A 13,968-nucleotide genomic window follows, 5' to 3' on the forward strand; every position below is an offset into this window, starting at 1 on the left:
CTGGACAGGAATTTCCAATCTGGATAGTAAATTAAATCTTTTGAATTAGCGGTGAATTTTCCCATACTACGATGTTCAACGATCGTTGTAAAACAATATAACTAAAGTGAGAACAGCCAAAACAACCAGTGACCTTTAACCAGAAGATCATCCAACAGATGAGTAAAAAACAAGAAAGTGTGAAGGAAAACATGTTTTTGTACTACATATATTATTTCTGTATCTTTAAATATATATAAAAAAAAATTTAAATAGTCCTTTGGCCCAACTCTAATGATGACAACTGGTAGATTAAACTGTGGTCATCTGTTTAGCTCGCCTCAGGCCCGCCTATATCAGATACACCGATGTGATTGGTGCAGCTCGGCTACAAGGGTATAGTTAATGAGCAGCATCACTCCATGCCAGAGTAACTTACTGAGCAAATTCAAATTGTGTTCTCGCTAGAACTCCATTTCCAGGGCAATGATGACCAGCACATATTTGCCTTTTTTTCTTGTTAAATTAAATTGCTGAAACAGTTAATCAATGATCAAAATGAATTATCCTTGTCGTCCTTGTTGTCTGTTCTTTGTTTTTATTTTTCCCCTCAACATCAAAATTGTCTTGCGGTGTCGTTGATGCTAAATCACCACCAGCCTGCTGTGTGCCTGAAATGGCTGGTTGAATTGTGAGGAAGTTTCCGGACTTTTCATTTCCCAGTTGAAACTCAGGCTCGTCTATTGTAGAGGTGACCCCCACTGAGTTACCCAAGCACTCGCTCGCAGACTGTTTACCATTACAATGCTGACACTGGCACTTTCCCTCGCTGTCAGCAGGACTCATATTTATGTATTTTCATTATAATTACATGGCAGTGTTTTTACATTTCCAAAATGCCCTTGTTTTCCCCCACTGGCACTTTTCATTCATGACTGAAGATCAAACTGAGCTTCTGCCAACACTTTGCTTCCCAAACCACTGAGAATAAAACCCACTAGTAAACAAAAGATAAAACCCCCAAATGAAAGCTGGAGAGGGAGCAAAATCCACACAATGACAGGGGTTGTTGAATAGTGGAGGGAGTGTGTGCGTTCATGCGTGCGAGTGTCTCAATGTCTTTGTGTTTCTATGGTTTAGTAGAATTATCTGCAATGTTTTGAAAACCTGAACTGACAAATAGTCTAGTTAGCGTCTCTTTTAGTAAAATAGCTCCTTATAAAATCTTGGCATTTATTGGCAGAGTGAGAAATTTAGTGAAGTTGACTCAAAAACATTGAGAACATGAGCCATTTTCTCATTTTGCTACACAAGCTACTACAGTATAAGACTAGTAATATTCTATATTTTTAGTATTGCCAAGATATCCCATGAAAAGACCTAAACCAACAAAGCCTTGTATGCAGTAGCTTATTATTCTGTGCCATAAATTCCCATTCTTGTCCAAAACACATCCTAACATCCATATGGCCTTTTAGTACTATGAACACAGGCGCTGTATTTTCTTTTGAGGCAATCCCACATATGCTGTCCTGCTGTAGTAAATACAACACTAATGCCCCAAATCGGCAGATGAAAATAGTCTCTAACAAATACACAATTTACTCCTGTGTATATATTATTTCACACATTTTTTAAAGCTCTTTTATTGGAATGAATGGGCTCGAGGCTGAGAGCCACAGACAAGTTAGGGAAGTCAGAAGGTATTTAGAAACAAACTAACACATTCTTGGTTTTGGCCTTTACATGGGATCTGTTAACAACAAGATAAAATATAGATATCACCAGTGTCATTCTTTCATAGTGTGACTATATCATGCCATGGAACAGTGTACAATGTGTTGATTGGTCTGCAATCTTTTGGGATATTTTTGGGAGTATGGGTAGTCTGTTCTGTCTCTGCCTTCCCAGTTCTGACGCTCTACTCATTTCCAGCTAAACGAAATGTTTACACTGCACTCATTAGACTGATAATGCCCTGCACCATACTAATGACATTTTCAACATCTGTGAGTGTGTGCAAGCCTGTGAGAGGGCAGTTTGAAAGTATAAGTGTGAGCAGGATTATGCATGAAGCATGCAATGGAAGTCTCAAAAAAGCTGATCGTTATAATACACTCTTGTGCAGGGACATTTCTTTGTATAGGACATATAAGATTATACACACTGAATTGGTTTTTAATTGGCCTACCTAGAGGGATTGTTTTATGTAATTTATTACAGTGTGAGAGCTTTTACGTGCTCAGAAAATCACCCTCATGGAGCTACATTGTTGCCAGAATTTAAATGTCTAACAGTTTTTGCTAAATGGAAAAAAATCCTGTTCCGTGCCGCTTGTTTGGTATCTTAAAAGGTATGAAAAATTCCCTTAATTTCCTTTCAAATCATCAAGCGTAAGGTGTGCATGGCTTATGATGTACCACTAGATGGCATCCTGAGAGAAGCCTTGTCACCCCAGCGGCTCTGTTTTGTTGGCAGAGTACAAGAGTGAAATTATAAAATAATGCTTATTTCATTAGACATACATATTTTATGTGACTTAAACTTTCCTAATACATTTCCTAATGTATTTGATGCACTTTAGTTTTTTTGCAACAGTTTGTATACGTATGGGTCTGATTTGATCTCCCGGTTACTTTACCTTTTGCAGCATTTCATATTTTGTCAATACACAACAAGAATGAAAGTTATTTTTTTGCTGTTTATGCAACCGTGATGATAAAGACTTGGGATGTCATTGGCAGACTTTGACTAATCAAATGGCTGGCAATGAAGCCTATAAGCATTTCTGTTTTGACAATAAAGAGAATTGGAAATGGCACATGAAACCTCTATCCTAGATGTTTTTGGTTTTGAGAATAATTACATTTAATCACATGGGAAATGTTATTGCCTGTGACAATCTGTGCTTCCACAAACATAAAACCCTGTGAAAGAACGTTTATGGTTGGTAAGTCTCCTACATGGTGTGTAGTTAAGTGTCAATGTGTAACTTTCAGTTTGTGTTGATTACTAATTATTGATGACTACAGTGGTAGTGTTTTTACCGCTCTTGCTGTCGTAAAGGTCTTTTCTTTATGGTGCTGCGTTGCCCACGGTATATTACCCAGTTAGAGTTATGGGGAGGTCATACAGCAAATCATTTCAATTCACATCGACAAAGCACACATATACACTTTGGTCTTGTCAATGGAACCATTTGGCAACTTTTTAGAAAGTAAACTTTCCATTTAGAATCTTAATGGCATCCATTTTGGCGTCTCACGCTCGCCATCCACTCAAAACGTTACGCTACAACTCTTTGGCCGGTACGCAAGCCCAAACAAGTGTGTGCGGCGTGACTGTTGGTTTGTTTCAGTTCTAGCTAGATCCGGTGTGGTGTTGTAGTTTTTCTACCCTTACTAGTTGTTGCAAAAGCATGTGAAAAATACTACAAAGTTTACGAGGCCAACTTTATTCGTTATTCTCACAATAACAAATTGACGCTGTTAAAATGGGTCTGCGTTAACGCCGTTAACGCGTCTAACTAACAGCATTACTTAAAATACAATACTTCTCAAGTTCCTGCTTCTTTTTACCTGGCTCAAAAGGCTGAATACACTAACACTGACTTTCCTGTGTTACAAAAACGTCTGTGAGAATGTGTTACTATAGCGCTGTCTACCTGCTGCAAATCATTCTGTGACTGCGCGGGAAAAAACAAACCTGGGCAGACGTGTTACTAAAAACTGTAAAAACATGGAGTTCTTTTCACCGTTAGTCTCGTTTGCTGTTACAGGTAATATAAGACCATTGTATGAAAAATGACAGCTTCAGAAAAATTAAGAAGTTACATATAGTCACATTGAGTGTCTCCATCCTTGTCTTGTTACCATTGTCCAACACGCCTCTCCCAATTGTCGCGTTGAGCCTTCAGGAATGATTAAGATGACGAATTTCAGCTAGTTTAACATTCCTGTGTGGCAAACAAGATCTTCAGCAATGAATGCTCTTTTATAGTAGCAAATATAGGCCCCGAGGCAATTACTTGATGAGAGTCTGTGTGTTTCTTTGTGTGTGTGTGTGTGTATGTACAAATGTGTGTATTGAATGTTGGGCCTTGTGAGACAGAGCAGGCTGTTTTTTGCTGTGCGTGACTGAGTAAGAGCAGAGCACCAGAAGCAGCCAGCTGTGTACAACCACGGACAATAGCTGCACGTGGAAGAGAAATGTTTCACCACACCAGGTCAGATCACCAGACACTCTTTCTCCCTCTCCCTTTTCCTCTCCACTGGCCAACAACTTCCTTTTCCCTCAATCCGTCTCTATCTTTCTTGCTGTGTCCATCCATACATCATCCCCTCCATCCCCCTTCTCACTCCATCCCTCAGCTCAATCGCACCACACCGGCTCTCTTTTCTTAGCAAACCTTTCTCTCATCCATTATTGAGACTTGTTTTTTTTCCTTGAGTCTCAGAATGAAGTAGGGGAACGGATCTTTTCCATTTTTAATGCCCCACATGAAAAATGTAACATCAGTCACTTCTTAACGATACAAACTAGTAAACTTTTAGCAGGACACAACACCCCAAGTCACGAGATGATGCGAAACAAGGAGAGAAAAGGGGAAAAAATCCCTGTGGCCTCTGATATGGAGAGGCGGGGAAGGACAATAGTAGATTGAGAAATATGGAGCTAAATTTGACAGCATATTGACAAGGTCAGTTGCTCTTTGAATGCGTCATTGACCACAGCTGTCTCAAAAATACACCCATCCATACTAAACCAGAAAAAAGGGTAAAAAGACCATAGAAATAAAGGTGGACGTAATTAGCGAGTCAAGTTGATAAAGATGTTTACGGGAGAGGTTTCATCTCAAGCATAAGGAGATAATCATATTCAGTGAAAACCTGAAATGATTTCAATGCCAAAGGTGGACAGTCCCTTATAGTCTCTTGTAGTTGGTTATGCATCAGTAATAACCTGTTAGAACCCCCTCCAGTCATCTAATCCACCAGGGACTTTCCCTTTCCCTTTTACCTGAGCCACATAGTATGCTCCACAGCTTTTCAAACAGCAGCCAGGTCAAGGTCAGTTTTGTGAGATGTAACGACCATCGTCAAGAAAGACACTGCCCCACATCAAGTCTTGACCACATATCCCTGGATATGATGGGATTTATCAGGGCTCTAGGAACCAGCAAGACATACTCTAACAAGACATGGGCAAAAGCAGGTGGAGCGCGGGAGTATGTATGGAAAAATAGTGGAAAGTAGATTGTATTTCTGTGTAGTCTGTGTATGTTTCCATGTTATATGCTTACATTCATCTCTCTCTCTCTCTCTCTCTCTTTGCACCCTTTCTTTAATGTTTGTTTGAACCGTAGAAGGTGATTTATTCTATTCCGTAGTAAGATTCTGAAAACGATGAAGTAAATGTTCATGATGACTGGAGTGTAATAGTACAGCTGACCCTTTTGGATGTCAAAATGAAGAGACAAGCTACATAAGGCAAGGAAAGTAGAATTCAGGTAATGCATTATTTCACAGCTGTATTGGCTTTCTGAAAAACCTGTACTACTGTGGATGAGACAGGCTTATCTGGCCTTGTGTAGTTATCCAGATCATAAATCTGACTCTTAAAAAAGCGTCACCGCCTTCCCCCTCAATCTTTGTTTTATACGTATACGCATCCCAGAGCTTAAGGTGGGGGTAAGAAGCAGAAACGGACCTATAGCCTGAGGGGGTTCTATATTCCTGACACAAGCCTGGAGCATGTCATCTATATTTATGCACTCATTAAGTTGTTTGTGTCTACAGATTGTCCACAGCTTGTAGTAGCTCATAAATAAAAGGGGAAATTGATGTAATGCATAGTACCCCGATGCCCCTCCTTTACGACCATGCATAATCTTAAATGGGAAGTTAATACCTACACACATACAGAAATAAATTAATTGATGGATCAATATAGGGATGAATTAATGTGTGATCAGCCACCATTTTCATAGTTATATTTTGCATATAAATGAATTGGGAGACCTTTTAAGGATTTGTCTTAAAAAATGTGTAAGATCGTCTAGATCAAAAAGTTGTGCAACTTTTCATAATTGATATCTTTGTATATTAAACTGTGCAGTGGTTGCAATAGAGGGTATTATACTGTTATTTGACTTTTGAATGTTGGTTGCTTTTTATTGCCTGTTGCGATTTCTAGTAGCCTTGGCTAGCTCATAACTGACTGACCATTACATTTTAGGAGAGCGAGGTAGTCTAGAGGATAGGGACAGGGAGGGGCCAAATGCTCCAGTTTCATGAGTCAAATTGACTGCAGGAGGATATTTTTGCCATAGGCCTTAGGTGGTTATGAAAGTCAGGAGGATCCATTAAGGGACCTGCAATCATCTATAACACCGTCTCCCTGTGAACCCCATTTGGCCAGAGGTAGTTTTGTCACAAACAGCAGTAGCATTGAAGGACACCAGGAATGTGACTACTTTTGACAGCATCTGGGTGGACAAACAATGATCTATTAAGACAGGAGAGCAATCACAGGTGTCTTTGAGCTATACCAGCAGATTCCTTTATCCTCTTAATAATTCACCAACCTTTAGAAGTGATTTCTTCTCTCCCCTGCCAACAAACCACACAGTGAATTGCTGTGGAAAAAACCCTCATTGTGAATGGAATATTTTACAGTGTGCGTTAAAAGCAGGTGTTTCATATGTGGGTTTCATCTGTACATGCACAATATGCAGAATGTATAGCCTGCGGCAATAGACAGAAATAGAACCAACAGCCTGGCAATGAAATGTCAAGAGACAAGGAGCAAAAAGGTTCAAATGAGGAGGAGGAACAGGCCCAGCTAATGAAAAAGGAACGGAACCAATGGAATCCCTCCATGAAAACAGGAGGGAAACCAGAGAGCATTTATAATCATATGTGATGAAGGTGAATGTCTTCTGTCTTCATTTTAGTGCTGTTCCATTCCCTCTCTGATGGCAATGAAGTTCTAATAAGGAATTGATTTTTTAGGGAGAGGGAAGGCAGTTAAAATTGTGACCTTGTGACCCCATTGCTCATTGTAGGTGTGGCAGGAGATAGTCCTCATCCCTGAGAATCAATACAGCAGGTCTCACAACCACCCTCCGCCGATTTCAGAGGCCCAAATGTGTCATCAATGTGTCACCGAGCATGCGTCTTTGCCAGAGGCGTCAGGACCTCTGTTCCGATCCGCCCCCCCCCCCCCCCCCCCCCCCCCCCCCCCCCCGTCCCCCCGGATGACAGGACGGAGAGTGGCATTTCCTCCAATTGTGTGAAATGGTGCAGAAAACAGAAGAAAGAAGGACACGCCCCACAGTGTCTATCAATCCTGAGTCTGCAGTGCTGACCTCCTGTGAAACTTCATTTAGATGCCCTCATCTGTCAGTGAATGGGAAAGAAGGTAACGGAGGAGGGGGTGGTATTGGAGCCAGCAGCCAATCTCCTCTCCCTTCTCAGATGCATAATTCAGTGTTTCTCTCACAACAGCCTGCGCTTCGAAAGGGCTCAGCTCCCCCAGCCATGCGGCCAGCAGTCTGCTAATATGAAAGAAGCTCTGAATCCACTCTGTTGTTCCTTCAGGCTTTCTGGCTCTACACTCTCAGTCATACTTGTATGAATTATTCAGCTTGTTCATCCATGACGTGAGACTCGGACCCCAATGGACGAGTTGGAAAACATTTTTGTCCTTGTCAGGATCCAGAACTTGGCAGAGGAAGTGTGTCGCCATCACTGTGGGTTGTCAGAGTGACACTGGAGTAGCTTAACCTCCCACTGGTGGTTAGTTTTACGGCTCCTTCTGAGAGGCTCACAGCTGAGCCAGTGTACAGCAACACTGTCTTGGCCTCAATAAGCAATCAAGGAAGGAAACATAAAGGACAAGAGCACAGGGTCACTCTTTCTGTTCCTCCAAATACAGTCAACTATTGCTTCAGTCTTTGAAAGTTCACTGAAACCTATTTACCTCTAACCTATCTATGCTGGTTTATATTTGTCTTTTCTGTGTCTAACAACTTATACAGTATTTACATGTCTCGTACAGATACAACAAATTGGAATTGTGGTTTTCAATTATACATTACCACTAAACATTTCCCCCATGCGAGGGACTTTAAGACCGTGGTGGTTTGTCTATTGTGGTAGCCAGCTGTTTAAAGAGTTAGACCTCTAGTAGGGGTATAGTGTTGGCTGAGACCCAAAACTACACATACAACCACTAACACAGTCTAAGAACCGAACCTGTGTGGATAGGTTTGTCTGCTATCCCAATGCATTGACCAGGAGGATGAGATGCCAAACACCATCATGATTTTCTAGGACAAGTGTCAACAGTCAGCCTTGTTTTTTGTCACTAGTTATTAGATTGGCCAACACAGGTACAGTGTAGTCAAGAAAAAGGCCTCTGTGTTGAATAATGTCACTTGTATTATTGGTTTTAAAACTAGTTTGGAAATATAATAACTAGGTTTATACAACAGTTTGTTTAATGTTTGAATTATTCTTGCCATAACTCCACTGTAAGTCAAGCAAAGGTTTTCACTGGGATTTGAATTGACTTCATATGTATTTTGTAGTATCTAGTAGTATATTATATTGTATAATATATAATATATTTTTTAAACATGCCTAAAAGTTTCATTGTGGAACCGACAAAGGGAAATATACGACAAGGAAATGTAAAGGACCAGAGTGAAGAGGAGCTGCAATTAGCCCTCTTTTGTTCTAGGGTCTAGGTTGACCTTTAGCTTCTCATTATGTGGTGGTTTTCCTCGTGTGTTTGTGAGTTTTTTTCTGATAGTGCAGGGCCTTGCTGATTAATATGTGAACACATTATTTCACTTTCTTATCTCTCCTACAACAAAATACTCTTTCCACTTGAGTGCTTCTATAATCGGTTTATGTTTTGCTCCAGAGGCAGAAGATGATGGTGATTCTTTAATTGCCACTGGGCTCTCCCTGACCTGACTGCCCATGTGCTTTTTTAGGTCAAACGACCTACTGTGACGTCAGATCTACCGAGGTGGCATAATGACTTGTTAAATAGCTTAAATGATGGCGAGCAGAGGGGTGGTGGGGGTGAGTGAGCCTACCCTGGCCCTGTGACAACATTGCTCAGGCTCATAACCATAATCCATCAGCTTCTGCTGATGATGAGATCCCCTCTCCCAGTTCATGGTTGGAATTGCCATTTAATTGCATAGAAAGTTTCCACCCTGGTCCAAGAAAATGGGTTTGATCTCTCTTGCTGTTGTGTGAACATTTCATATCCCACCCTTATCTCCCAGTCTTTGGTGCTCTCTTGATCTTCTCTCTAATAGAGAAGAGTGTAGCTTGGGGACCAGGTTAATTATGGAGGAGCTCATTACTCATGTTTAATTATTGCAACTAGATGGATGATCAAAATGTGTCCTCTTCTATTCATTGTGTAGAGTGAAATTACTCCATTGTGTGTTTTACCACTTCAATGATTGATTTCATTTTGGCTGAGTATTGTTTTATTTAAAGAGAAAAAAATGATCTCTTCTCCTTAATCCCCAAGGATTAGTTGAGCACTACAAAGCATGTCTAGTAAATGATTTGTTTGAATTATTTTAATGGATAAGATCTCAGAGAGGCATTTATAATTTATTTTTAGCAACACTAACAATCCGTATATATACCTGTAGATGGGCTGATTGTCACACAGTGTAGGTTAAACAGAGGATTTGCTTTTTGTAAGCTGACAGTGTAGGACTTGGTCATTAGCTGGCAGTCATTAACAACTTGTTTAATTGAAGTCATTTACAAGCTGTGCTAATCTGCTGAGGTGACCTTGATTCTGCGTCTGGTTAATGTTTATGCAGTGCAGCAGAGTGTGTCTTTCTGTATGCCATTATGAGCACAAAATGCAGTTAGGCCCATGTTTGGCCGTAAAAATCTGCATTTCATTAGTCATAATTACCTTTGCTGTAGCCCAGAGAGGGGATGAGTTTCCGAGCTCTCTCTAGACTGATGCCAGTAGAACAAAACTCATCAGCAGAGGTGCTGAGGGCTCGGACAGCTAAATTCTCAGTTGTCATCTCTTCCTCTTTTTCTTTCCTCTGTTTTTTTCTATATCACTACTCACTGTATATCAACCTAACCTCAGCCGGTGAGCAGAGAGGTAGTAAATCTGACGCGCTCATGCAGGACAAGTAGCAAATGCATTGTAGGGGAGAGGTGTGAGGGGGTGAGGGTGTGCTTGTTGGAATGATAGATTTATAAGGCATGGCCTTGTCTGTGTAGGGTGTGTGGTTGTCTGTATATATGGGGTACCCAATTCAGATATTTTAGTTTCTGTAGTATCTCTACCAGTTATTTGGATTTTGCAATGAGTGTTGACTTTCTTATTTTAGGGTTAGGTTTAACAGTTGTATGAACTAGATTTTGTGTGAACATTCGCCATACGAAATAAGACAACACTGGTGAAAGACATACAATTACGTGAGCAAAAATGAGTAATAATAGTAATGAATAGTTACTGTGCCCTGTATCACAAAGCCAGCCATATTTTGACACAGTGACACAGTAACACAGTAACTGTTGTACGCAGGATCAACTTCCCTGGCTAGTTACCAGAAACAAACGCAGTGACACAAAGAGAGAGGAATACATTTTTCTTCTCTCCAGGTTCAGCAAGTGAAAGGGAGAGCTTCCCTCAGGGCGGGAGCGTGAAACTTACAACGTTGAGGGAATGAGGAAAGAATAAAGGAGAGAGTAGGAGAGAGACTGAGTGAGTAACAGCGGATAAGCGTAGGAGAGAAAGCTTGGAGAGAGGGCAATGATTGAGGAAAAGGGCAACCAGAGAAAATAGATTAGTGTAAAAACTGCAGCAACAACGCTCGGAAAGGTAAATAATTGGAAACAGGTTTTAGATTTTTTTAAAAGACTACTCGGCTATCTTTTAGATAGAGGATTTTTTAGATCAGGGAAGTGAATCTACGGAGAACATAAGTCTGTGATTGGCATACACATTTGTGATGGAGACAGACAAAGAACGAAAGCTCTGTGAGCACAGTCAATAGCCATTTAGAGGAGACGAAGTGAGAGATGACAGCTGAGCAGAATGGTGTGGAGAGTGGAGGATAAATGAATGAGGGAAATGCCGGGAGGATGGGGAAAAATGAGTGGGGGAGGTCCCATTGTATATTGTGGTAGGATGGGACTGTCTTGGGACCTCTGACCTGTAATTGAATCAGTGAGTGTGTGGAGCACTGTGCTGAAGGACCTACAGTGAAGGTTTCAGCAGGCCATTTTATTATGTGTTAAGGTGTGGCTGTGTGTGACTGCACGCATGTGTTCATGGTGATGTGTGTCTGCCTTTCGCTGTTAATTACAGTCTCTAGCCATCATGTTGAAGGTGGAGCAGGTGTGCATGAGGCTCTGTTCTCTTTGTCATTGGTACACTGTAGTGGGACAGCTATTGACTTTGGTTTTCATGATTGAACATGCAAGTGCCCAGCCCTTTTTAATAATGATTGAATATAAAGTCAAGAAACAAATTCACTGAGATGTTCTCTTTACTTTACTGTCATCTTTTTTTCCACGTTCAGTTTTTTTCCTCTTAACTGATAAAATACTCACTATATCACTGAATACAGCAATGTGGGCTGTGTTTGCATTTTGGTAGGTTTCATTCTTAATTGACTCCTTTTTTGAATCAAGATGTCTGTGTCTGTGTGTGTGTGTGTGTCTGTGCATTTGTTTGACTTGTTGATCCCCTCCATGTGGGACTACCAGCTCCTGGTCCACTGACCCATAGTATTAAGGTCAAAGGCCTCCCTCCTTCTTTTCGTAAACCACAAAAAGGAAAGGCACATTATCATCTGGATCATCGGTTCCACTTGGTCCCCACTAAGCCCCCCCCTGTCCATACCTTTTCTTCCACTGTTGGTGGTTTGGGTTTTTTAAGGAGTGTGTCCTCTGTTAAGGAGATGTCAAGTCTGACCAAATCTATTTGGTTTTCCAGCCCAGGTTATTTGGGTTGGGTTTACATGCCGAAACTGCCGTGATCCATCATGTCTCTCCAGCAACCACGCTCACATGATCCACATGCCCACAGACGCTCCTTAGCACACAACGATTGTGTGGCGACTGTGCTCGTCGGTTTGGAATTTATAAGTTCCCATGACATCCCCGTCTTCCTCTAATTGGCGTCATTCTACTAGCCTCAAAGTTCAACATAATAAACCATGGAATATTAAACGGAGCCAATACATTTGTTGCAGTAGATTCACACAGACACATACAATGTGGACCCCGCCCCTCTGCAGCTTGATTGTCAGGTGTCAGATCCTGCTGTGGTCTGGTACTGGCGGAATTCATTCTGGGAATAAAGGAAAGCAGAAAACACATCCAGTGCAGTACTCCTGGTCCATGTCTCTGGAGGCCACACGATAGGTGGGATGGATGGAGTTGAAGAGATGAATGCAGGGTAGCCAGTCTTTGTGCTTCTTCAGAATGAAACCTATGGGGAGGAGGAGGAGAACAGGGAGGAGGATGAGGAGTGGGCTATAAGAGAGGGTGTGAAGCTACTGGTTCAAAATGAGATTTTCTCCTATTTATTTTATTTATTTATTTATCTGAGCTCATAGCTCAAGGCTGCCTGCTTGCTTTTTGTTGTATGTTCCATGGCCTCAGTGCCCCCTTCCCCCTCCCCCTCTGGGTTTTTAATGTGAGTGAATCTGCAAGTGCAAACGTGTGTGTACATGCACCTTAAGACCTCTGCTACCACTGCCTGTTTTATCCAAGTGTGTGTAAGTATTGTGTGAGCAGGAGTTTGTGTGTATTGTAACGGTCTTTATGATTGTGTAAGAGAATTGTATCGCTCCTATCTCACTTCGTACACTGCATGTGTGCATACACACACATGTAGTGTATGAAGTGAGAGCCTGAGCTGGTGTCTAGGGATGAATGGTATCTTTTGGGATATGTCTGTTTTATTATGTGCGTGCCAGACATGCTGGGCATCTCTTGCACACACAAGAAAAGCAACCTCTTTCTGGCTGTTGCTTAGCACAATGCCTTAAAACGGCTCAGATTATGCAGGATACAGTGCAGTGAGAACAGGAGCGGTTTTGTATTTTGTTAATTTTTTTACAAGTTCATGGACATTTGCCCCAACCACACTAAAATCAATATTGTATCTATTAAGCTAAAAGAGTTTTCTGTGAACGCAGACGGTTCTTTGTGAGTTTTTGTGTAGGATTTCACGTGGTAGGACATTTTTCTATCATTTATCTCATTGATTTTCAGCCACAATCATAGCTTATGTTCTCTTGAATGCAGAAAGGGTAACAGTGGGGATTTGGAACTAGAATGCTGAAAAGTTCATGTCAGTAGGTCAGGTCACTGATGTTTTTTGTTCAGGAAACTAGTCCCATGTCAGCTGAAATAATACCTTAGGACCAAAAATACATGGATTCACCTCTTGACAATAAATCAGGTTTTCAGTGATTACTACTCTGCTCATGAATTGCACTTTAACACTAGCATTACTGTTTTCTTGACCGTGCTGTGTATCACATGACTTCTGCCTCTTTTCCTTTTAATTGCTTGCATGCTTGATGTTAGGATAGGGAAATGGCTGTCTGTGGTGTCAAACCACTCAGCACTCACTCCGTCTGTCTCTGTCACAATGTGGCCATGTGTCTGTCATCTCCCATGTCTCATATTCCTCAGCTTGTTCTTTCACAGCTCCGTTGCCATGACAGCGCGGGGGGGTTTGATAACGGTGAACTGAGAGCTGAACTGAAAACGTGGAGTTTGGAGAGCAGATTTAATGTCTAGCAAATGGAAAAGAAGTACAAGGCCAACAGTCTGTGGACACAGGCTGCCCCGAGTGACGCACTTTACTAAGCTCAAAACTCCAAAGGAACTAGGATTCACAGCTATTGAAAAATGCATCACACTTAAATTGTGCCAGGCAATGTGCCTCCTCTATTGAAACCCA

Source organism: Etheostoma cragini, chromosome 8 (genome assembly GCF_013103735.1).
Source record: "Etheostoma cragini isolate CJK2018 chromosome 8, CSU_Ecrag_1.0, whole genome shotgun sequence".
Taxonomy (NCBI): Eukaryota; Metazoa; Chordata; class Actinopteri; order Perciformes; family Percidae; genus Etheostoma; species Etheostoma cragini.